Below are 25,707 nucleotides of genomic sequence, written 5' to 3' on the forward strand. Positions count from 1 at the left end.
TGTCAAGGTTTTATTATGGAACAACCTATTTTCTAACAACATCAGATGAACATTCCCACTGATTTCCTTGCAGAAAGCAAAACACTTTTTGTAGAACACTACAAATACACAGTATTTACAATCACATAATCTTTATTATTTACATAAGCCCTTTTTAAAACCTCTCTTTGTAAATCAGATCTAACTCTAGTACTTAGTTTTATTTTATCCTTTTCCATTTTCTTTTTTCTTTCTTCTTTTTTTTTTTTAAATTAAACTTTGCTCTGCAAAATCATCAGCAATTATGCTTGGTGGAATGGGGTAAGAAGTTCACACAAAGCTCTCTCACTGCACAGGCAGTGATGACAGGCTTTGTTAAATATGCGTTTTCTCACCTTAAAGATATTTCACTGGAAAGGCCTGAGCACAAGAAGAAAAAGAAATGGTCTCTTGGCAGTCTGTATAAGCTGCCATTATTGTGATGAAACATTAAACCACAAGCAGCTTCCACAGCGAGACCTGCTTATGTAAAGCAGCACATTTCTTCAAGTGTTTTAGCTTAAATAGATATTAAAGTACTTTTAAGAACTGCCTTATAAGTCAGCTTTCACCTTTTTTGTATGTATATTACAACACAATACTGTGTTTTTGGAGTAAGGGTTTGGTTGTTTATTTTTTTTCTGAATCTTTTAGAGAAAAGATTAAATTGAAAAGAAATTAGCTGCCTTCTGCTTCCTACCAGCAAAGTAGTACAGACTTTTTAAAATCCTGGATCAAAACTACCTTATGCAATTTTGCATTTGCCAAGCCTAGTACCAATCCATCAAAGGATTTCTTTCATTTCATTTTGGGCATTTACATAAGTACCTTAAGTTAGGTCACTGGAATTATTCCCCTCATTCCGCATCCCATCTCCTTCCATTCAGCAGGCTCATCCTATAATCTAATTTCACAAAAGAAAACTTCACTTTCTCTTCCTGTGAAGCAGCAAATATGCACACAGTTTATTTTCCTGGAGGCTTGATCTACGGGGGGTTAATATTTTAGATCTTCTAGGTAAAATTTGCAATCACAGTAGGAAAAGCAAAAGAGACACTTAACCTCAGGAATGCCTCACTCTCCTCACATCTTTGTGACATTAGAACCCTCCAAATGGAAATTACTATGCAGTCAATATTTTTTCAAGTTCTTCTTCTGAGAAAAGGAAGTGAAGAACAATGTACAAGATGCACTGGAGGAATTTCCTGTTAGGAATAAAAGGTTTACTAAAAGAACATGCAACTATTCCTGGATTTCTAAACAGAATTTCAGCAAATAATGAAGTTTAGCCCTTTCAAGCTGTTTTAGAGTTCAGTTCAAGAGCCAGGTCATCAGACTCCCTAACACTGACATATGAAAAGGATAAGAAGTGACAGTAAAATTACCATTTTTCTCTTTACATACAAGAAATGACTAAACATGCAGAGTCATAACAAGCTTCAGTGACTGAAAAAAAACTGTTTGTAAAGTGAATTGCTTCTGCCAAATAGCTCCCTCTTCAGTTTTCTTTCAATTTGATCCTGCTGATTTAAACATACAAAAGAAGATCCTTCCATTAACGCCATCAGTTTGGAAAAACTGTGTTAAATTGAGGTGCTATTTTCATTATCGTGGGCTTGTCCTCCTCAAAATTAAAAGCTGTAAGAAATCATTAGATCATTTAATCAAATGTCCATGGAATGCTATTGAACAATGGTTGGTTGCCCTGTTTGAAAATACCAGCGTGTGATGTCTCACATATCCCAGTATTAAGCGTTGGCCCATATTTTGATAAAGTAGTTTTGCTTCTATAAAGAGAATTGCAAGTTAACCATGAAACATCAGTCTTCATTTAGATAAACTGGACAGAAGTAGTAATATATCATGAACAGCCAAGGAAAACACACTACAAACGCTACTACAAAATTTTCATATAATCATATGTATCCAAAGACCACTGTAGACCAGATGCACACCGGACAAGCGTTGCTGTGAGAGTTTCAGAGTTCTATTTTCAAAAGGAATTATAAATGAAAATAAGTAACCTACAGATATAAAACACACACACAAAGATTCTTTACTCTCTGTGGTGTGAGGGTAAGCCATTACCCTCTAACAGACCCAAGAATCTAATATGTTACTAATGCCATAAGCACTCCAACCTCCTGCTCCATACACTCTTTATATACAGATATATATAGTACTTTATAATAGGTTCTACTAGTCCTTAATAATGGACTATTTAGTACAGTCATCAAAGTGGTAACATCTTAAGTTTCACTTGGACTCCAAAAATCTTGTTCCTTTTGTCATGACAGTTATGTTCAGTGGATAATTTTTCTCCTGGCTCAGGAACAGCCACATTTGACTATTTGTAATTCAAAAGAGCAAACAGTGACCAAGCCCAAAAACTGAGTTTTCCTAGTTTAACAAGGGACTTTCTGAGCATGCATCTAATTAAAGAGAAGTTGACTTCTCAACAACTACTCCTTACATCTATTTGTACATTCAGAGACAAGAATATAAACAGAAGATTGCAAAGCTTTTGCTCATGTATCCTATCTGGTTGAACAGTAAAATAGCATCTATCAGTACTTAGATGTGCTGATACCCCAAAACAAGCTATGAATTTACTTTTTACACACGGAAATGCAGAATCAAAAGTGAGCTGCAATACATCAACTTATTCCTGGATGGAATATTCACTTCATTTTAGAAAGGGGAACTAAGCCAACATTGCTATAGTTGAGGAAATTGCCACTTTCTCTCAGTATTTACAAGATCCTATCAGGTAATAGATGTAAGTTAATGCAGGGGAGATTTTTCTAGTTATATGGGGGTGGGAGGGTAGGTAAGAGTAGTTTAATATTTTTCATTATTTTGCTTTAATCTTATTTTGGATTTCAGTTTTCAGTTTGTTTTTAAGACACCCTTTAAAGTACCAAACTTGCCTCAAATATAGTAATTTATCCAACTAGAAGAAATTATGCTATTAATGATATGAAAAGAGCCTAGCTAAGAAGTCAGCTTAATTTCTCTACAAAATAAGCTCCTTTTTCATAATGGATGAAGACATTAAACCACGCAATAATCAACATTAGGAGGACTGCACTGCTTATGAGCAGAGCAGATAGGTATGTTTCTAATTCAAGGTTCTCCATTTGGTTGCTTATACATTTCAAAAAAGGAAACAGCTAGTTATAGAAGAAGTAGTATGTGTTCATGATCTACCAACATGTAGATCAAAACTGAATTAACTTCTGCAGGCAATTTTACAGTATTTACGCTTCATTTTCCAGTAAATTAATAATTTGGAATTTAAATAATTCCATTGGTTTCACTAGGGACTTCACATGAGTTTTCGAAATACTCAGATCTCGCAAATAATACGGTTTATCTGAACCCTGGAAGGGGGTGGGGAGAGGAGGGGCGTTAATACACTGCGGGGAGCACTCAGATAGTTTGGTGATCTGATCATACAAACCTTTATGGAATCAGATATTCCAAGAAATGCTGCCAAGATCTTTAAGAGTTTACAACGCTTCAAATGCATTCAAGTGCTATACTAAACTCCAGCTGCACTAGAGGAACACATTTTTGTGGATATTTCTAAAACAGAGGTAAGCTGTATCTTACAGGTACTACAAGAACCTGGAAAGTCTTGGGGTTTTTTCCCTTGTAAGAAAAGTCATATTGTAGAGCTTTAAGCATGTCCAGGAATTTGGTCAGACTAGATGTATTCACAGTAAACACAAGTATTTATGGATTCCATTCATGAGTAGCAACGACTGCGGGTTGATGAAAGACTGGCACTCTATCAACCTTTTGCATCTCCCACATTGTACAACAAAAAGCAGCTAGCTACACAAGTTTTCAATCCAGAAAAGGGCTGCCTTTACAACTTAGAAGATGGCAAGCGGCATTTCAGGGAATGAGTTCTAGAGAAGTCTATAATCCAGCAGGGAGTACACATCAGCATGAAATGAAAACTGCAAGCCAGAAGCTATGAAGCCATAACAAATTCCCTCACTGACCTTCTTCCATCACAAGATCTTTGCAAGCATCAACAGATTTCTGTTAAAAATAAAACATCCTACTTCCCACCATCTCTTCCCTCACACGATAGATCTGATTAATATCTGTTTTCTGTGGAAGTGTACTCCTTGCCTCCCATCTTTGTGAATGGTCTGCACAGAGAAGTTAGAGAAAAGAGGGAATCTGTCCCTATGGATAACAGACTGCAATGTCCAAGCACTCAGAAGACAGAGTAAAACTTCAACACTGAATATATACCCTTGCAAAATCCACGTCAGACTGTGCAGGAAAAAGCTACCAACTTGTCTTTAAAAAAGAAAGAAAAAAAAAAAGTCCAAATTATGGACTTAAAAAGGAATAAGAAGGAAATGAGTCATGGGGAAAATTTCAGGGAAATTTCACATGAAAAGGAAACCCATGAGCAATTTCATAAAGTTTTCCATGCTCAGTTGTCCATCTCCCCACTCCCCCCCCGCCTCTGCCCTTTCTTTTTTCTTTCCCAGAGGCTTGATGGAAGAGGACAGACCTCAAAATACTTTTATTTATTCTGCTATTAGAGGGATAACAAAACAGAGAATAGGCCACAGTGTGCTCTGACACTCCAAAGATTTGTCTGCTGCATCTTTTTATTCATGGAATAAAAAAATGTATTGCATCAAGAACTGGCAACTACAAGCATTCAAAAACTATGAATCAGATTGCCAAAACCCAAACACATTAAATAACCATTCCGTTTCCAGTTTTCAGACATGCTGTCAGGAAATGAATGGTTTCTTTCTTCTCCTACGTCAAATGGGCAGGTGGAAAATTCCCAAGCACGTTCTTCTCATGGCTATGTTCTCAATCAGCTGGAAAGCAAATGTGTCAAAGTCCCAATAAGGTCATTTGGATTTATGTCTTAGTTCCCTCCCTGACACTTGGAGCCAGCCTTCTGTCTTTGCTCATGCACTAAAGAAACCAGAAACTTGGGACTGTTCAGATGTAGAAGGCAGAAAAAGATCCCTAGAGATGGAAAGAGGTCCTCAACATCCCTACTATCAACTGTCTTTACTTAAGGAAATTATCCTCTTCCTTCTGTAAATATCTTAAGTCATCACCTAATTAAAGAAAGAAAAGCAAGCTGCTTTGCTGTTCCAGGTCAACATACATTTTTTTCAATGGAGAGTACAACAGTTTGGAGAGCAGATGTAAACACCTGCCGGAAGCTCTAAAGGGCACTGATCTTCCTAGCTCCTCAGAAGACTGAGGCACACTACTCTGATCGATACATTTACCTGTTCACATGCTTATAACCTTTCCAGCTTCTAAATATTACTCAGAGTCAGTCTTGACTCTGAACACGGCCCAAGAAAAGGTTTTCTCAAAAAAAGTTTACCACAAACATAGTCTGCAGGGTAATTTGTCTGAATTAATTCAGAACAAGAAAAATTGAGACCTCATGCAAAACATTTGTTTCCAGGAGGCTCACAAAGGGATTCTGCTACTGAAATAACATTGTGTTTGTCTTGAACAAGCGTGGTTTTCCAGGAGTCTTCCAATGAGACATTGCCTGGACTCAATGAATCAAATTTTCTAGCTTTTGCACTTTCCAAAATAAACAAAAAATGAAACTATATTAGCAATCAAAATAGAAGCAAAAGCACAAGAACTGAGAAGCTCTTTTCCTACACAGACATAGTCCTCAGATTCCAGACTATGTCTCAGTTCGAGTGGCTGTTCCCTCTGGTTTGGGAATTCTAGTCTGACAGTCATTGACCTGGAAATACTTTATAGTTACTTAACCTTTGAGGAATGGTCACAATTGGGATCCTCAAAAAAAAACATTTTAGGGAAGTCACAAGTCGCACCATGATTCACACACGTAGAGATGGTTTCAAGGAATCAATTATTAGCTCTTTAGCTGTGTCATGGCACAGTTCATACACAGTCATTGCACTATACAGATCAATCGTGTACATCTGACAAATCAAAAGGCAGCAATCTCATATGGTTTGAATGCACAAATCCAGGCAGCAGAACTGCCTCTAGTAAAGCCACTGATGAAAAAGTCTATCACACATATGAACATGTTTAAGTTCAAGGACTTGTTGATAAAAAACACCTTTGGGGAAAAAAAAGAAATCTCTTTAAACTCTCACAATAATGAATTCACTGTAACCCCAAGAACTGCAATTAAAGTAAGAACAACCTGTAGAGAACAGCACATGTAACTCGAGACAGAAGCTGCAGTCAATCACCAGCATTCCATGAGTCAAAGAACAGACCTGGTGAACCCCATCAATGGTTGCCACACACTTTTAGTACAGAAGAAACCCAAACAGATATTCTGTAGCTGCAGGTAACATTCTGATTATTGCTCTAAAAACCTGCTTCCTGTCCCTCTTGCTGTCCTTCGGTCTAAGCTTCTGATCCTGTTTTTCAGCAGTGGCCTGTGGCCTTTCAGTTGTATTAACTCATCCTGCCAGCACAGCCTTGGTTTCTAATTCCACCTCTTGTCTGCTTAACACTGATTCCTAGATGTCATTGCCTACCATATCCCCTCATGCCACCTACTACTTCTCATCCTATCACTGATGCTGGAGGAGGAACAAGCAAGCATGGATCAGAGAACCCCTAGCCTAGGATCAGTCTCTGGAGCTTGCATCCCATGTTTTTTCAGCTCTTCCTAACAATATTTCACTCCTGTCTGCCCTAAACTACAGAACCTATCCACTCATGGCCCAGTTATGATTCCTCACTAAAAAGTAAAAGAAAAACAACTGGCATCAACCGGACCGATACCCTAGAAACAAGAATAACAAGAATAACAGCTGAGTATCATCAAGGACCTACCAGTTGCCCTAGAGTTTCTTGCAACCTTAACAGATGAGGAACAAAACCTCAATAGTCAGATAAAAAGTATGCCCTTTGCAGTACTTGTTCTTTAGCATCTTCATTGTAGCATCTACTCTGAATTAGATCAGAGGCTGGAAAAGAGTCTGGTTTATTTTGTGGATTCTTTGGGAAGTTCTGCTATTATTCTGGGACAGGGAAGGAGAGAAACATTTACAAAAACTTGGCAAGAAATGACAACACCCACTTTTCCTTTGTTATTTTGGCCCCCATTGCTGATATTTTTGGATTTTCATTCTGGAAAAAGGAGAAAGATGAGGAATTGTCTGAAGTACTGTTTGCTGGGCTGCTTGCCCTCAGAAAATTGGAAAATAGCCGAGGCTGAAGAAAGAAAACATTCTGTAAACTCAGATCTGACTTGTGTTGAATAGAACAACATTTATGGAGAATTAATATATACAGTGTCTTGACCTAAGAGACTTTTTTATCTTGTATGATGTCGAAAGAAACGACCAGTGGGAAAAACACAGAAATGGCCAAACTGAATCAGCAGTAGTCCACCCAGTCATCCTGTCTGACAGTGTCTTATCAGACACCTTGATAAGAAGGTGCAAGGAAAAAGCCTGCAATAGGCAGTAATAGTGATTTTATTCTTAGCCCCTCTTAACATTTATCTTATGGCACGAAATACTCAGGCTTATATTCTTCTCAACATTACTCATTCATTAGCAAGCCGGTTTTGTCTCCTATATAAAAAGAACTAATCCTTTTGTTCTACAAGCAATCTTTAAGCCACCTTCACTCTTCCTGAGTACTCAAATTCATAAAGGAAAAGGACTGACAGCAGTCAGACAACTTTCCCATTCAAGCAACAAAGGTACAAATCACACCCTCAGTTTCACTCAGCTATCAGTAGCAGGTAGTCAGTCAGAAGTCAGATGATTAAAATCCTGTGACTTTTAACAGCAAACAACCAGTGATTCTCATCACCACCCTCTCCTGTAATCTTTAAAATAAAATAAAAAAGTCTAAACTCTGTATCTCGTTCTAAGGCAAAGTTGCCATTTTATGGAATACCTTACTAGAAAGCATTGTCAGCAGTGAACGGCAGCTCAGACTGTGTAGAACAGCTTAAAGGCTTCAAGGAGCACAGCATTAAATAAGAAGAAAGTAGTAAGAAGATTAGATCTCACATCTGGGATTTGTTCAAACAGTTGTAATAGAGCAAGGGATGCTCTTGAGAAGCTGTCTCTCCAAGCCAAGAAGGTCTGGTTGAGCTAGCCAGCTGTCCAAGGTGCCAACTACTAAGATTTTATCAGCCTTTAATTGTCAAAGGAAGTTCCCGTTCTCCTGCAGCAACCACAGAATAGGAACTGGGGAAAGGAAGGACACAGCCATATTAATAGGCACCACTGGCATGCCCTTTAAAGCACAGCTGGGAGCTACCAGCTAAGACAGCAGAACCAGTACAAACTGTCATGTAAAAAGATCAAGTCTGCAATGACTCCTTGTAAAACAATGATTTGTAATCTTATACAGCCTACGTTGCTAACACCACAGGGGGGTAAAGAGAAGGAAAGGTGCCAAATGGAGAAGTCTAGTCTAACAGAAAAATATGAATTCCTCTTGCCTGCATTATTTAGAGTACAATTTATTCATCACCACCTCAGACTGAAATGTCTGTGCAACTTCCAGAGCACAGAGAAGTTATTTTTCCCCTCCAAAATATGAGGAGTGTAAGAAACACAACCAACAATCACTGTTTAATATAATAATAATGCAATACTATGATTCACTTGCATTAAGTCTGACTAAATATGTCATTATCTTTAAATAGAAAAGGCAACTAATAATTTTCAAACTAAAATTAGAAAGACATGTGATGTGAACTCAATGTGATTTACTCCTAATCTGAATATATTATGCTGTCTTTCAAATGTTTTTGTAGGTGCTTTCAGTTTTGGTAATTTTCTTCTTTTTCACACATTTGTTTTGTATTTCTTTTGCTTACCAAAATGACATTTACTTACAGAAAATTCTAGAATTTTATACAAAAAAGGGCTACATCACTCTACTACTACAGAAACCATGCTGATATGAAATGTAGATGCCGCTGCAGCTGAAGAAAATCAAATGGCATATTTGACAATGAAATATGTGGAAGCAAATACACAAATAAACCCTTTATAATGAAAGGAAGTAATGTTAAAAGTCTTCTAAAAATGTCAGCTAGGGGAACTCAATAAAGGTCAAGACACTTTGAAAAGGAGAAGTTAATCAAAGACTTTCTGTATTTGCAGTCTTCTGTTCCATAATTCAGTACAATGTACTCTAGGTTACTTTAAAGCTGTGACCTTTGCCAATATTCACTGTTCATTACCACCAAAGTCCCAAGTTTTGCTTGAAGAAGCCAAACCTGCTGATGTGTAAATTGTCTAAACCTACACCTTGATGTCCAGTGATGTATGTCTCCAAAACCACTACTCAGATGACAGAACTTCACCAACATGATTACTTTTGACTGTTCTTGCATAAACCAAAATAAACAACAGGTGGGGAATGACCCCAGAACTCACTTCATATATTTTAAATAGCCTTTAATGTTACAGTTCCCACCACTAGCAAATGAAAATAGGTGGGGCAAATATTTTTGTGCCAATAAAAATGTTTCATTTAACAACAAAGCATGAGTAAAGGAGGCCAATTAAAATGTACAGGCACGTTTTGAAGTCAGCGAATTTAGAGCCACTCCAAAGTTGTGAAAATAAACGAGTATTTCAAAATGGGAGCATTACAAAAATGACAAGCAGATTTCCATCACGCTAAGGAAAGACACTTTTATAAATAATTTTCTCTAAACTGTCACTCTCAAAAGCGAAAATCAAGAACAAGAGAAATTGTTTTTGATACTATGCACACTCTTGAAATCTCTTCTTATTTTGTGGCTTAACAATCACATTTTCCTGTGCTTAAAGTGCTTCTTTCCCTTCTTATAGCACAAGACCATTACAAAAAAGGAGAAACAGCCTATAGCAAAACAGACTACACAGCAAGTGCTTCGGTCCTTCCTCCCTCAGGAAAGAGTATTATTTTCCCACGGCGTCTTAGTTACAATGTACATTTAAATTGCTCTAACAGCAGCTAAAACTACCACTTCAGTTTTCAATTCACATGATTCCTAGGACTTAAAAGCGGAAATGAAGCTTTCCCACATAACACCTCTTATTCTGCAACTTACTTAAAGCTAAGTAGTTATTTCCTCTGAGACTGATAAAGAACGCATATAAAGTAGCTTTTTATTTTAAGGAGAATCATCTTCCTCTGTGAATCACCCACAGGTGATCTCAACCCCGTAAAGCCTGTATGATATTTGCACAACAGAATCACGCAGGATGGTTGAGGTTGGAAGGGACCTGTGGAGGTCACCTGTTCCAATCTTCCTGCTCAAGCAGGACCACCTGCAGCCAGTTCCCCAGGGCCATGTCTAGTCAGCTTATGAATATAACCACCTTGGGCAATCTGTCCCTCACAGTAAAAAAAGTGTTTTCTGATGTGTCTCAGTTTATGACCATGGCCTCTGCTCCTGCCACTGGGGACCACTGAGAAGAGCCTTGCTCCATCCTCTTTGCACCCTCCCTTCAGGTAATTGAGCATACTGATAACATCTCCCTCCCTGGGGCCTTTTCTTCTCCAGGTGAACAGTCCCAGCTCTCACCCTCTCCTCACATGTCACATGCTCCAGTCCCTTCATCATATTTGTGGCCTTTCACTGAACTCTGTCCAGTATATCTAGTAGGTGCTTGTGCAGGGTCTTAATCCTAAAAACTTCTGGAAGAATCTAGAGAACCCTGATAAGCTTGGAAGTTAAGCCTTTAGCTTAATTTATTAAAATTGCCCCTTTAGCTACTGCAAAAGGTTTTACAAGAAGGGAAATGGCCCTCCAAATTCACCATGACGGGGTTTCTGTCTTTAACCACTAGAATAATTCCTTTGGTACTGGTCCTAACTCAGAACAGACTACTTAAGGTCAATTTTCAGGAAATTCTGAATTATGTCTGAAAATATATCCCTGCTAGCTGCAAAATTAAGAGATTATAAAGTCACTTTAAAGTTCATCAGTCCTCAGCTCCATTTCAAACAGTCTAAACTTCATGAAGCAAATAATATAGCTGATAATGTTGTTTTGCAATATTGCAAGGCTGAGAGAAAAACTAGCAAGAGATTAAAAGACAAAACATGAAGATCAAGACAATAAAGGAGACATTTTTATAGCAATCATTGCTCAAAATAAACGAGAAGAGGAAAACAGGTGAAACTGTTTCCAGTTTTGAAGCTTTTTATAATGTTTATAAGGTCTCAGCAGCACTATGTCATGATACAGCCTATCAAAATAGTTCAGATTACTTTAAGAAAAAGTCAATATATTCCACAACAAAAAAAGTGCACCAATCTTCCAACTTTTCTCCCTCCACATTTTGGTAAGAAAACCTCATACCAAATATCTAGGCAAACTAGAAGACATGAGCAACAAGTGAAAGTTCCTTTACACCCCTTTATATTAAGCCATTATTTTCTTGCAGTGCTTTCCAGAGCAGTTTACAGTAATCTGCAGTATGCAAAAGGGATATAATAGACAAACGGAATGAGAAGTTATGTGCTAAGCATTTCTTAGGATGTCAGAATTTTCAATAACTAACACTGTAGGAAAGTAGAAAGAGATTAATGGTGACAGAGCAAGCAATAAATGGGATTTTAGGTATTTTAGGGAAAATAAAAAATTGAAAGTGATCTAAAACCTCTAACAGCATATTTGTAAGCCTTTTTTATTGGTAACATATTCCAGGCTTCAAATCAGGTTCGACTGCATTAGTCAATAAGGAAAAATGTAATAATTTCCTGATAGTGCACTGAAAATCTTAGACCAAACTACAACAAAAATAAATAATAATCTCTTTTAGAAGGAATATTCTCCTCTAGTTGTTCAGGAACGCCAGGGATTTAAAGTATTTCAAAATATCTGGCTACAATTCAACACAACATGGCAAATGGGACTCAACTATCAACCCTCCCATAACAGTTTATCCAGTCAAATAATTTCTCTTTATAACTTTCTATCTCTAGCTTCTATACTGTCAGATAAAGATATCAAGCATGTAGATGGGAAATTACCTCAAGAGATATCATAACATACTCTTTTAAACTGAAAGTAGGTTTTTTCTATACTTTAAGAACCACCTCAAGTCAGCTGCAGGATGCCCTATTAAATAACATCTACAATCTGCAATTTTGATAGAGTTGTTACACATTTTGATAACATAATTTAGTTACTTTCTATTACACAGATCAGGTAAGAGAAATATACTTTGAAAAGATAACAGTTTTTCCCACCAAAGTTCTTACTTTAAGCATTCTTAGAGGGATATTATTTTTTTACTAGTAGGGAATTCAAGGCATTAATTGTAATTTGTCATCAGATATATCCATGAAGGTTATCACTGTATTCTCGATCAAAAGCTGAAAAAATATTTAAGTGATCATCAAATAAGGTAAATCAGGATGAAACTAAAACTCCAATCTTCACACCTCACTCAAAATGCATCTCCAAGTTATTCAACTGCAATGATGTCTGTCAGTTCATCAAAAAGCTTTGTGTAATTCTAATTCCATAAAAGTCTAAAGTACATTTAGATTAAAAAAAAAAAAAAAAAAAAAGTACATTTTTAGGCTTAAATTCCTGGCTGTGAAAGCCAACAAAGATTAGGCAAAGCTGTCTACCACCAATTAAACAGTAAAAGTCAGTCAAAGCATAGAGATTCAGTATTAATTTCTCGGCAGAAAGGCATCCCAATCAACATCCCTCATCTTGATTGCAGAGACATCATTCTGAAATTGAAAAAAGCGGTCCTAGATGGCTAATACAATTTTCACAAGAGTTACTATAAAAAGAATTTCAAAATGTGAGTTGACAAATTAGAAGAGGCTATTATCCTTTTACTTCTCCTTGGAACAATAACCATATACTCAATCATGCATACGTAAATAGACAAGGAACTATTTCACTTTGGACAAAAGCAAGATTTAAGTGAGAGCCATAAAGTATAATTCAGTCAAACTGCAGAATCATTTACGATTAACTTCTTTGTAGAAATAACTTGGAATAGTGACAGATTTTTTTTTCCTGGCACTGATATGGTTAGTGATCTTGATACTATATTCAGGAACTCAATCCATCGACTTCTCTCTGGAGTCAGCATTGATCTTGGATATCTGTCATTTGCATACAATAACACAGACTGCCAGGAAAGCACAGTCTCAGACTATAGATGAAGTGATTCTGTGGAAGCCTAGCACACAATAGTTAGTTTCAGTCTGAAGAGCATTTAGGCCAGATCAGCACCACCAGAATTTACTTGAGGAAGAACATCACCTTTAGCAGGGTAATTATCCTCAGCATAAGTACAGTTTGCTCAGGGGATGCAGCACCGCCCAGCACGCTCCTCATAAATTGTTACCTTCATGTTATCCTCAAAAAACATTTGGGATACTGAAGCTGCACAATGAAACATACAGAAATTATAAAACATCAGATTTAAGGCTGTTGCTTCCTGGTTGGTTTGTTTTTTCAAACAGGAACCCTGCCTCATCTAATGCACATACTTCAACAGCGGTGTACTACTCATAGTACAGTGCTAAAATTAGACTAAGCTATTAAAATCCTAGGAAAAATAGCCTTTTTTTCCCCCTCTATTTTTTTCTGTTTTCTCCATCTCATGTTTATTATACCACTATCTGAAAATGTTATATTTCAGTAATTTATTTTCACAAAAGATCCTATTTACATTTTTATAACTCAAGGCCTACAGCACACAGCATATGAATTGTGTCTGCTTAATCTGGAATGTTTCCAGACTAATTTTTTTTAGAATATTTGTCAGTGTGCAGTACATCACAAGCACAATTCACAGTTGCTATCAGCTTCAGTTGCAGCTGCAAAAGCTTTGCATTCTTTATTTTATAGATGTCTGACCTGAAATCTTACTATTCAATACAAGGATCGCAATTAGTGACTGTAAATAATGATACGTATCTTGCTTTTAAGTAAAAAATAAAATCTAACTCTTCAGTGGCACTTTACAGAAACCTTAGGCTGATCATCTTCACTCCTTTATTTAGTTCAGGATACAACATCAAGCATGCGCAACAAGTAAAATGTGTTCTACAGACCACATTCTTTAAATCTTTAAGGCATTCCTAAAATACAAGCCATGCTGAACAGCAAGTTTTCTAAGGGGAAAAAAAAGAGAATGTGTTAATGGAATTACAGCCTATCAATTCAAATATGGAGATGTGGGTGACATTAAAAAATTTAGCCCATATATCATTTGGTACTTATGTTTCTGTTGGTATTTTAACAAAGGCTAAGATCACAAGCCTACTGTGAAGAGAATCTGGGGGAATAACAGCTGCTCATCTCTAATAGCAATCATGTAACTTGAGAAATGTCATTTTAATATTTTCAAGGAACAAAGGAAAACACTCTGATGAGAAGGTAGGATATCTTAAACTGAGGAAGAACTAACACTCCCATGTACAATATGTATCCTTTTCAAAAATCAAAACCTCGACATTTAAATCGGTCACATAACCATAACATCCTAAGCCTTCCCTTCAAACTCTTCAGCTAAATTTAAAAAAAAAAAAAAAAAAAAGTCAATTGGAACATCACCAAGAAAGGTAACAGACATAACTGTTTCTGCATTTGCTACATTTCAGGGTAGATGTGACAGCATCAACAGGTTAATGGGCAAAAGAGCAAAGTGCTAATTAAACCAAAAGCTTGTATTTCAAACCATTACAGTAAATCTGTATATTCAGTGTACAACTCCTTAAAGCCAGCAGGCTAGACTGGGTTAAAGAAAGACCAAATCCTATCATATTTAATGTCTCACATGCCTGATCAAGGTACATTTTTGAGTACTTCACTATTTTCCTCCACAGAAGCAAAATAATCTCTTCTACCACTATTAAACACTCGTAAAAGAACTGATTTTCAAACAAAAACATTCCAAAGGAAAACAAGTTACGTTTTAGGGTTTTCATATTAAATAAATTCTGTCCACCAAGAAGAATCAACGAAAGCAAGCTTACAGAATTTGAAGGTAATAAACTATAATGACTCCAAGTCTTTTTTTTTAATTTTATTTTTCCTCCTAGTTACATGGGAGTCAGAAAATTTCTTTATTCTACATTAAGGAGCAACTTAACCAAGGTAACTTCCTTCTAAAAAAATAAATTGAGCTTTTAATTATGATTGCATTTAGAATGCTTATATAGAACTTTTCTAACCTTCTTCCAGAGCAAAAATAGTTAAAATGTTTTAATTAATCCACTTTTCCTTGAGAAATATTTCCTTTAAAATGTTTTTAATATAACTCAACATTGGCTGCATCTTTCTTGACAGATGGTATTTCCTTAACAGAGAATGTCTCAAATGGTTTATGTATAACATTCTTTCTAAAATTCATTTCCTTTCTGTGTAAGAAGTTAATACACCAAGAAAAAAAAACAACAGGAATGTTTCATGCCATGTGGGATATAACAGTTCTAGAGTTTTGCTTTAAATTAGCCGACTAATGTTTTTGGAGAAATATTATTAACTTGGTTGAAGCTTAACATTTGGAAAACGGAAAAATACTTGCCCACAACTTTGCTTCTCTCCAGATCCCATTCCAACACGAACTTCACTTTTATGTTCTACTCCTCAGTACATGTCTGGTGGAAATCTGACAGATCTCAGTAAGGTTCAGCTTAGGGGAGTGATGTTAACTAGATGGTTGGTTTCTTCTTAAGAACAAGTGACTGACAGTTCTATAACAAGTATCTCCCAAACCAGAAATGAAAGTTCTTGATAACTTCACTCTAAACATTAAAATCACTCAAGACATTGAAATCAGCAAAAAAGCACAACATAACCTTTCTCAAAAGAAGGACAGACACTGAGGTCTCACAGAAGATACAACTCCAAAGGCCAGGCCACTCCTCCATACTAACACCAAAACACAAGTTCTGAAGAGCTGGGAGACTTGTACCAGCTGAATGCAGAAGAACTAAGGTTCCACATGAAAAAAAATCCTGGGAAATAGAATCTTTACAGGATATTGAGACCAAAGGCATTTGCTCTGCAGTTTGTAATACTTACTCCCCGTAAAGGTTGTAAACCCTTGGCTAAATTGCTGGAAAGCTACAGCACTAACAGCAGTCTTCGAGTGATGAAGAAATACCTTCAGACAATTTCCCTTTCCTCTTGTTATGCTATAAGCATTAATTAAAATATTACTCTATATAATTAATAACTAAGTACTTAAAAACTTAAGTACTCAACTAAGTACTTACTAAGTCAATTAGCACTTACTAAGTACTTACTAACTGTAAGCAACTAATTACTCTAATATATTAGTCTGCCAGATCAGATAAATTTCAGTACCGCTGAAAATTTTCATTCTGTAATATTCTGCAGCCTATGCAACTCTATGTACAACAAAATTTTGCAAGTACTATTTTCCATTTTTGGGGCATCACCTAGCCAGTATGTCAATTTGTGATACTGCTAGTAAACATTATCATCTGTGTTAAAAACTGTACATAGAGAATCTCTTGCACTGAAATCCAAAGCTATGACTAGAAAATCTTGCTCACATGTGACTGAAAGGACCAAACTTTACTAAATCCTCTAAACTCTTCATAAGGTTCTTCCTTCAATTAAAACTACATATTAGTACGTTTTCAAAGATATCTACTGCACAAGGGTGCTGTGTATCATGTCATATTGTTCTTCAGTAGATCAGCCTATTGCAATTACTTTAACAAAAACCACATCACTTCAGCTATTTTTCCCTTTAGACAGAAGATAATATGTATTCCTATGTTATCAACAACCATTTTAGCAATATGCCTACTATTGTGACCACTCAAGCCCACATTTGCTTCTGCCTAAACCTAATTTCCATCCTTCCATAACTACAGAGCCATTGTCTCAATTTTACAGATCAGTCATCTCTCACGGTCCTTCGATGACCTGCTGTAATAAGAACAGACACAAAAAAACAGCTCTTTGACCCTTGACATCTTTGCAGGCATTTGTCACTCAAAAACTATTAAGGTGGTAGATAAGATAAACATGCTGCTTTTTTACTCACTGTCAAAATCTAAATAAGATGTGCCATTCAGTTCAAGTATTGTCTTAGAGTGTGATTCTTTTTATTGCTTAGTGGAGCTGACGCTGTCCAACATCTAACCCTGTATCCAAGAGAGGTGCAAAACTAAATGCTTCCCAATATTTACGAAAAAAATCAAGACTCTTTCTTCAGAATATGACTGAGATACAAAAAGTGCAATGCCTACCTTTAGTACAATACAAGTAAAAATGTTCTTCGACATATGTTTTTACAGAAATTATCATTCCAAGTAAATTGGAATTGGAAGTATCTAAAGATAGAACCATTCATCACAAAATAATGAAATATCAATTTTGTAATGCATAGTAGACCCGTGGAAATAGTGGATACTGTAAGGATTTCATTTAAAACTTGGTATTCAAGTGAAAATTCAAACCCAATGTTCCTAATAAAAGAACACACTTCTCTGAGCAAAGCCATAATTTTGGGAGAGACACACCCTTTGTCACTTCCAATGGTTAGAAACAGACGAGTCTGCAAAAGATTTATTGTAAATCACATTGACACACAAGTATTTTTCTAAGGAAACTCTAGTGCAAAATCTATCCATCTGATGGAGAAAGCAAAAAATGCAGCAAGACCAATCCTTTTCTGAAACAGTCTATTTCCAAAGGTTAGAAAGATCAAACATAACCAGAACATTACATTCCATCTTCCTAGACAGTCTGCGATTATTTAAGAGAGATTAAAACAAACCAACACCCCCTTCCCAAATGTGAAAGGCATGCCAATTCCCAGAACATTAACTGTTTCCACTATCTGATGATGAATTACACATAAATAGTTCACTGGCAGTGCATCATTTTTACTTGTCCCAAGGACAAACGCACTGACCTGGGCAAGAGACCTTAAAAGAAATTGCTAAAACTGTTTTATTTTTAAGGAACTCACTAGTTAACTTGACAGATTAAGCATTGTTTTCACATGGAAGAGGGAAGACCAGAAGAAAGCTACTGTCTATGCAGGAGGCTGATAGGAAATTATTAGCTTTACCTTACCAGAATCTATGAGTTGGCTCAATAACCTTGAGTGGTATTACCTCGTACTTTCTAAAATATGGTACTCAAGAAAAAGAGGTTTTCCATGAGTGAAGAGTTAAAAAAAAAAAAATAAACTGGTTCCCAACAGACTTAACAGGTAAGTATTTCTTCTACTTGTTTTGCTCTTTGAGAAACTTTTTGTAGTTTTCCTTGACTTTGTTAAAGAACCCAGCAATGAATTCCCTGGCGCACATGGCCTCCAACTCCAGCTGATACACAATCCCAAAAATTTACACAGCAGAACCAGAAACAAGCTCCAAGTTCTGACCATAGCCTGAAAGCCCATTTGCAGCTTGGCTCGCTTTGAAAAGTTATCTTCCATGGATCAGCATGTAGTCACCACTGTCTCCTGGCTTACCACACCAGAAGAGTTAAAAGCTGTTTTTCAATGAGCACAAAGCATGTAACTGCTATTCAATGAGCAGAATGATTGAGAAATTCCCACTGTATCACATGAATTCTGGGGAAGAGTTAGTCCTGTTCATGGGAAAAAAAAGCTGAGTGAAATTAAAAAGTGTTTGTTTCACTTAAGTTTCTCAAAAGCAACAGCGTAAGCTGCAGCAATTAGGAAAAAAAGGTACGCTTTACCAGTCATTAATAAATTTGTTATTACTTATTCTTCCTATAGTACTAACAGCTTTTTCAAAACCATTGTTCTTGGCATTTTAGCAGATCACTAAAGTCACAGTAACAAATGTGATCTTGACAGCAAATCAGCTGAACAGATGCATGATTACTGTAAGTATTAAAAACTAGAAGAATCTAGTCCTTCTAGTGTCTGAATAATAAAATAAAGCACCTGAAAAACTAAGTAAGCTTTCTCACAGTTCCATGTCCAAACTAGGACAGAATTTTTTTTGACATTATTTTCATTTGAGAAACAGTGTATCAAAGGTAACCAGCACATCTCCTGTAAAAACATCCTGCATTCCATATAATGGAAATGCACAGAACTCATCATTCTCTTACATTTGTCTTCACATTTCTCTGTGAAAGGAATTCACTCTACCTGCGATCAGAAGAAATGGTCTATCTGAAGAGAAGCCTGCTGACAGATTGACTCCCTTGATCTCTGAACACTCTGCCAACAGGAAAACTTTCTGGGTACGGCAAAGACCTTTTCTCCTGCATTTGGGTAAAAAACAGGGATATAAGATTGGTAACAATTTGGAGGGTCTTTTTGCTTGTGAGTTTTCTTAATATTTTTCTAGAAACTGAAACTACCAAACGTTTAGCAGTAATTCAGAGAGTTGTAATAGCCACCTGACAGATACAATTCAGACTCCTTCCCACTTCTGTGTGGGAATATATACAATGTTGCCTATCCTCTACACAAAGCTTTACACTTGCTATACATCTATTTACAACTTTAACTCACCAACTGAAAATGGTAACTATACCCTGCCTGGAAGATGTACAAGATGACCAGTGAAAACTTCAGTAATCTCCACAACAATGCTTGCAGGGAAGTCTGGAAAAACAGCGGCATTTTACTTTGGTCTGATGTTGTAATTTAGCTCTTGATTAGTGGAATTTACAGTTTCTTTCTGAACAGCTACCTTTCAAATTTCAGAAGCACAGCATGAAGTGCTTTCAGTGGTATTTCTTAAAGAGACTACTAGTATCATCATATTTGAGCCTGTCTATAAACATTTTTTGCAAACAAATTGCAAAAACACTTCAAAAGCATTAATCAGCTAAAAAACATTAATTTCTGCATACATTTTTCTACATAAGTTAAATCACATTAGGAGAACATACTTTTTTAAAAGATGGCTTGAGCTAATTTTAAAGATGGTTGGAAAAGTTTGGCCTATGCTGATTAAAATCTATACTTAAATGAAAGGAAAATTTAACCACAGAAACTGTTCTCATTTTAGAAAAACAAGCATATCACTGCCAAAGTGCTGTCCTAAGTTTAGATTGCTGTCTGACTGAAACATTATAATTATGAGAAACTGAAATGGATTTCTAAATGTTTCAAGATGAAACAGCCATTGGGTAATTTGCAAGATATGCAATTATCTTCTGAATTCAAAACACATAATGCTAATACTTGTTCCAAACAAATGAAGGCTGCAGAGCGCTGCTTGTGTGAAGACTGGGGAAATCAATGTTAAACATCAATACCAACACTAGATAAGAGTAACCATAACGAAATCTAAGAGCAAAATTACCAAGTGATGTGGAATTAATTACTTAAAGAATTTTCTTTGAGGGGAAAAAAAAAAAAAGTCATGGAATCTTTTATCTGTTGCTTCTGTCTCTCAAAGAGCTGATCAAGCTGAACAGACAATTTTCAGCACATTTATCACTGGTAAAACTGCACCAGTGGTCACACGAGGCATCTCACCCAAGTTCCCATATGTAGCAAGGTAGTGACAATTTTACCTTCAAACACCAGAGAGGGTCTTCCACATAGATTTGAAGAGTCATATAACATATTTTCTGCTACTTCACAATTAACATTCATATTTGGGTGGAATCATTTTCATACTGACCACGCGAAAGTTAAAAGGAAACAAAAATTAAATAGAATCACACACTAATCCCAGATCTGTTTGTTAAAGTCATGTATAACCACTGTGAATTCCAGTTACTTTGAACAGTAAGTTAAATCTTGACCTGCAACAATCATTAGCAGTTTGATGCAACTAACAGGTTTCCAGAAAATCAAAGTAACTCCATTACTGTTTAAAAGTTATGATTGCAGGTACTTGTCACTACCTGCACTGCCTTTCATTGTCTGTAATTTAGTAAGAAAAACTAATGGCTTGGTTGTGTTTTATTTCTTGGTCTCCTTTAAAAGCCTGGGTGTTTGGTTATCTTTTGACTCTTCTGACTGCAATCCAGTCTCTTGTTTCACTGATTTGGTGAAAGGAGTACAAAACAATCCGTCATTCATATATGAAAGCACCAAGGAACTGTGAGCATGTCTAGGGACACAGCAGTTCATAAGAACATCATAAATCAAACAGTAATTTTATAAAGGACTAGAGAAATTTTTCAAAAAAAATCAATTCTCTTTCTACAAGCAGTGTGTGGTGATCCACATAGCTGCTTCATACAGACTCTTGAGGCAGTCTCTTCATTTAGCCTTCATGGCATCTCTGAAGCTGCCATCAAAAGAGAAGAGCAAATAGATTTCTCTCAACCATAAGAGATGTTGGATGCCTTAAAAATAACAAAATCATTGTAAGCTTAATGAGAAAGCACCTGAGATAAGGCAATACTTTCAGAACCACTGCAATGAAAGCAATACCTACTCTCTTGATACCTAAGATAACATCAATAGCAGGTTTTATACCAAAGGATGCCCAAAACAAGCTCCTCAAGAGTCATAGGAGTTTCTGTAACACAGATGTAAAATGTTGGAAGAGCACACTTAAAAGCAAGGTGAAAAAAAGCAGGGGGGAATCACCTAAGCCTATTGTCAGATTAAAGGCAAAATAATTTTCTCAAACTCAAGAAAAGATAGTGTGTGAACATAGTGAAGCAATTAATTCTGTACTGACAAGTAAAGACTCTCCCAGTTTTTAACGCCCAAGCATACAAGAAACCCTAATACAAACAAATCAAATTAAGTAAATTAAATTCACTTTATTCAAGTTCAGAAGTAAACTAGCTCAGCTAAGAGAAAAAGGAGAGACATCTTGTCTGTGTTTCAAGATTTCTGCTAACACAGCTCTCTTGCATCTCGCTGTGCCCTGCAGCAGCAGCAGCAGCAATAGACTTTACAGTGCAGAACTGCCTTTCAGGAGCAATTTATTTTTTTGGCCAAGTCAACAGATAGTGAATTCAAACTGCAAGCCTTTGCCCACACTCAGCTGGGACCTGTTTAAAAAAGGCAACTCTCTAAAGGTTCCATCTTCCTCCCTCTTAACTCTGAGTGCAGACCAAACACCACGCACAGAACACAAACAAGGCAGCTCTCCTCAGGCCATTTCTAATAAAACATTAAATCAAACTGTGGAAATCAATACCTCATACAGAACATGAGGAATCTTGTTTGTGTGTTCTCAGCACCACGACCTGAAGAAAAAAGGGAACAAGGAAGGGGCAGCCCTGAACAAGACTAAGTGGAGAACAGGAGAATGAAATAAGGAAAGAAGGACAGATCATTTGTAAATGATGACTAGATAGGAGGAAAGCATAAACTGACAGAAAACCTCTGCATGTCCCAAGAAGCTGGAAGGAATGGCCAACAAAAGTAAAAAATGTGTTTTGGCAAAGAAGAGTTGGGAGCAGTAAGGGGTAGCAGCACATTGAAGGACGGGACAAGTGGCAGGAAAGAAAAGATGCATATGAGACCGTTTAGATAAAAATTAAGAGAAGGAAACTCTATAAGGATAAGTCTTGAACAGAATCAGACAGAAAGCTAGCAGAAGGACAAGAGGATTTATACCTGAGACAGTTCAGATGATTAAGAATCTAAGAATTAAGAATCTGGATTTACTAAAAATAGCTGCTGAAGAAGTAGAGACGCTGTAGGAACAGATGAAACATATGCCACCTGAGCAACTCAAAAAGGGTTACTTGATCCAGCAAATCCTAACACCACTAAAATCCTATATCCAGCAAAATCCTAAATCCAGCAAATCCTAACCCCAGGTGGGTGTGAAGAAGACACCTTATTACACTTCCAGTTTTCTTTTCAGATTGCTTTTGTGAAGAGGGCAGGCAAATCCATGAAAGCAGAACTCATCAAGGCTGAGGAGTTGGACCATATCAGAATCAAGGTTTCCCTGCATAACTTCAGTGTGGCTTTTACAGCAGCGTACAATATTATTTTTCCTTCAAAATTCTGCCCCACTGAATGGACACAGCGGACCAGCCCCTGAGATTGAAAGAAGGTTTTGTAGGTGACTTCCCTCTTTCAGCACAGAAACACTTTGGCAAGCAGCAAACAGAGAAAATACTCTGGAAAGAGTCCTTCCCTTCACTGTTACCACATCTTCCCTACACATGGTTGACTTTTTTTTTAATTGAAGCTTTTCAGAAGTTTTAAGTATAGTTCTGATTTTCTGAATGACCAACTTAAGATTTGGTTTCTCAAGGTAGAGTACAATGTGAATTGTACTTGACCCACAGTTGGTTTATATTAGGGCAGAAGGAGAAGCAGCTTTCATTCATATCAGAGCAAACACTCCCTAGAATAGCTTCCATCTGACAGAAAGCCATCCCCATAAAACTGTTAGATCAACTGTCCCTGAAATCATCCAACCACTAAATCCACTACAAAGAGAGTAGCAATAACTCATGACCAGTGATGGCAAAGGAGTGAGACCACACTCCTCAGCTGCAGCCCACACACTGACCAAACTATGTATTCACATGTTAAAGTGTACCTTGATTTGCTGAGGAGTCAGACAGTACAGCTGCCACTGCAGCTTTGCATTCAGAGTATTAGATAATACCATAAAACATTATTACAAACTCAACCAACTCATTTTAGATTTCTGTGTTCAATTTAAGACATACTTTGGCTTTCTGTTTTTTACCCTTGTTTCCCCATTTCATAAAGCAGGAAGGTGGGTGGGGAATCCATCTGTTAATCTCTGTGTTACAGTAGAATAAATTTATGCTTGAGAAACATTAAAATATTGCTGTACCTATTACTGAAAAGTCCAATTTATAAAGCAAGAAGAAGGACGGGGAAGGGGAGAACCCTTCCATCTGTTAGTCTCTTGCAGCAGAATAAGTTTATGCTTGGCAAACATTAAAATATTGCTGTGGTATCTCCTACTGAAAAGTCCAGTGGTGCAAAAGCAGAGACTGGGTGGTGTCTTGAACAGAACAGCCAGCTGCTATGAAGTCAGTGAGATACGGTGATACTTTCAATCAATAAGCTAAATACACTACTCATCAGTGTAGTCCACGCTGTGCACTGGCATAAGTAGAGACTAAAAAAGTCCAGTGACCACCGAGAACACTGAATGCATATAAACGCCAACGTGAAGTTGCACACACAGTTTAACTCCAGTATTTATTTTTATTATGCAGCTCCTTGCAGACACAGCTATGCCCCGAACAGCCCAGTTGTGCAAAGCTACAAGCCTTGTTCCGATACCCACCCTGCCCTTCTTACACAAGAGACCATTCAGGTCAAAGTTTAGCTTTGCCAGAGGGCACAGCGAGCCCAGACAGCAGCACACGCCAACACTAACGGGAAAAGTGACACAGTAACCAGGGAAAACCACCCAGCTACAGCTGGAAAAAACCTGACTGACTTCTGTGTACGTGCAGGTCTAAACAAGAGACTCCACTTTTCCCAATAGGAAAAATATTAAGGATGAGACTATAGCAACAGGCCTCCGTTTATTCCTTCAAGTGCAACAAAAACAGCAGCACTGAAACCGAGGTTTTGGGTACCGTACACGTCTCACACACGCGCAACGCCTCCGCAGACAGGCTCAGGGGCTCTCCTCCATCGCCGCGGCTCCCGCCCTCCTACAGCGCGGCGACCATGCCTGGAGAGAAACGGGAGGCGGGTGAGAGCCCGGCGGGCGAGAACGAACCGGCGAGGCCAGGGCAGCGGCGGAGCCCTGGAGCCGCTGCCACCGCCAGCACGGCGGCCCGGCCCCCCCTCCCTTCCTCACCTGGGACGAGGCAGCGCCGCGGCGGGGGGAGCTCAGGGAGCCGCCGCGCCGCCGCCATCGCCCATCGGCGCCAGGGCCGCCGCCATGTTCGCGCGGCCTCTGACCCGGACCACTTCCGGTCACGGCTGTCACGCCGTTGCCATGGCAACGCCCCTGGACCGGCCTCCTTTAAAGGGACCCCGCGGGGCTCTACGGAGAGCTGCGGCCCCGGCCTGTCTGGAGAGGGGGGCACGGAACCGTGGTGCCGCTCCCCGGGGGCTTTGGCACTCGGGAAGGCAAAGCACTCGTCTCAATTTAGTTACCAGCTGAAAAGGGATAGTGATTCATCAGCCCCACGGCGCTGCACGAAGGGGAAAACCCTACTACTGTTTAGCTGTGGAATTTGTCATAAAATAGCTTGTCGGGGTGTGAGAGCAGTGGAAAACGACCATGGCATGATTTCCACTGCCGTGAGGAGATGGTTTCTCTTAACTTTCCCCTGAAACGGGGTGTATTTTCAGCTTTTATTGCACCGCCTTTACTGCCACTCACTGTTGATGCAATTAACCCCTTTATACTCTTTCCACATGCATATTTTTATAAGTAAACAAATGTGGTGAAACCCCCAATCCAAGAAGGGAAACTCCAGGAGGTTTTAAGTATAGTTTTATGTTTGTGTAAAGCCAAAGTGAGTCCATGCCTGGCTGACAAGAGCTGTTGGAATAGGACCAAAGCAACCAGACCTCTCTGACCCTACAACAATTTCACATGCACAGACAAACATGACCCTCTGCAAAACTACTGTAAAGTGCAAATACCAAGGCAGAACCTGATCCCATACCCATTTAGGGATATATTGCCTCCTCTGGTGGGATCCCTCTTTTCCACTGCAGTTAGTTTTGAGAACAACATTGTCTGTTCTCATGTGCCTACCATCATCCAGTGAGAATCCATTGCCCTAAAGAGTACCTTCGCAGAGCTGAGAACCAG

General features: G+C 37.9%; 1 protein-coding gene across 2 annotated transcripts in view; it reads right to left on the reverse strand.

Moving 5' to 3' along the window:
- The window catches only part of LCLAT1 (lysocardiolipin acyltransferase 1), a 115,696-nt gene extending 90,871 nt beyond the window's left edge, over positions 1-24,825 (reverse strand). Inside the window, exons 1-3 of one of the 2 annotated variants that reach the window (XM_027713012.2) lie at positions 24,739-24,825; positions 24,517-24,609; positions 19,149-19,264 (exon numbers count right to left, since the gene is read on the reverse strand). The gene's annotated coding sequence lies outside the window, so the exon portion shown is untranslated. The remainder of the gene's footprint in view (positions 1-19,148; positions 19,265-24,516; positions 24,610-24,738) is intronic. The other variant, XM_027713013.2, reaches the window with a different exon arrangement.
- Between the last annotated feature and the right edge of the window lie 882 nt (positions 24,826-25,707).

The sequence above is a fragment of the Pipra filicauda genome, unplaced genomic scaffold (assembly GCF_003945595.2).
Source record: "Pipra filicauda isolate LSUMZ 115617 unplaced genomic scaffold, ASM394559v2 scaffold143_size2779998_pilon, whole genome shotgun sequence".
NCBI lineage: Eukaryota > Metazoa > Chordata > Aves > Passeriformes > Pipridae > Pipra > Pipra filicauda.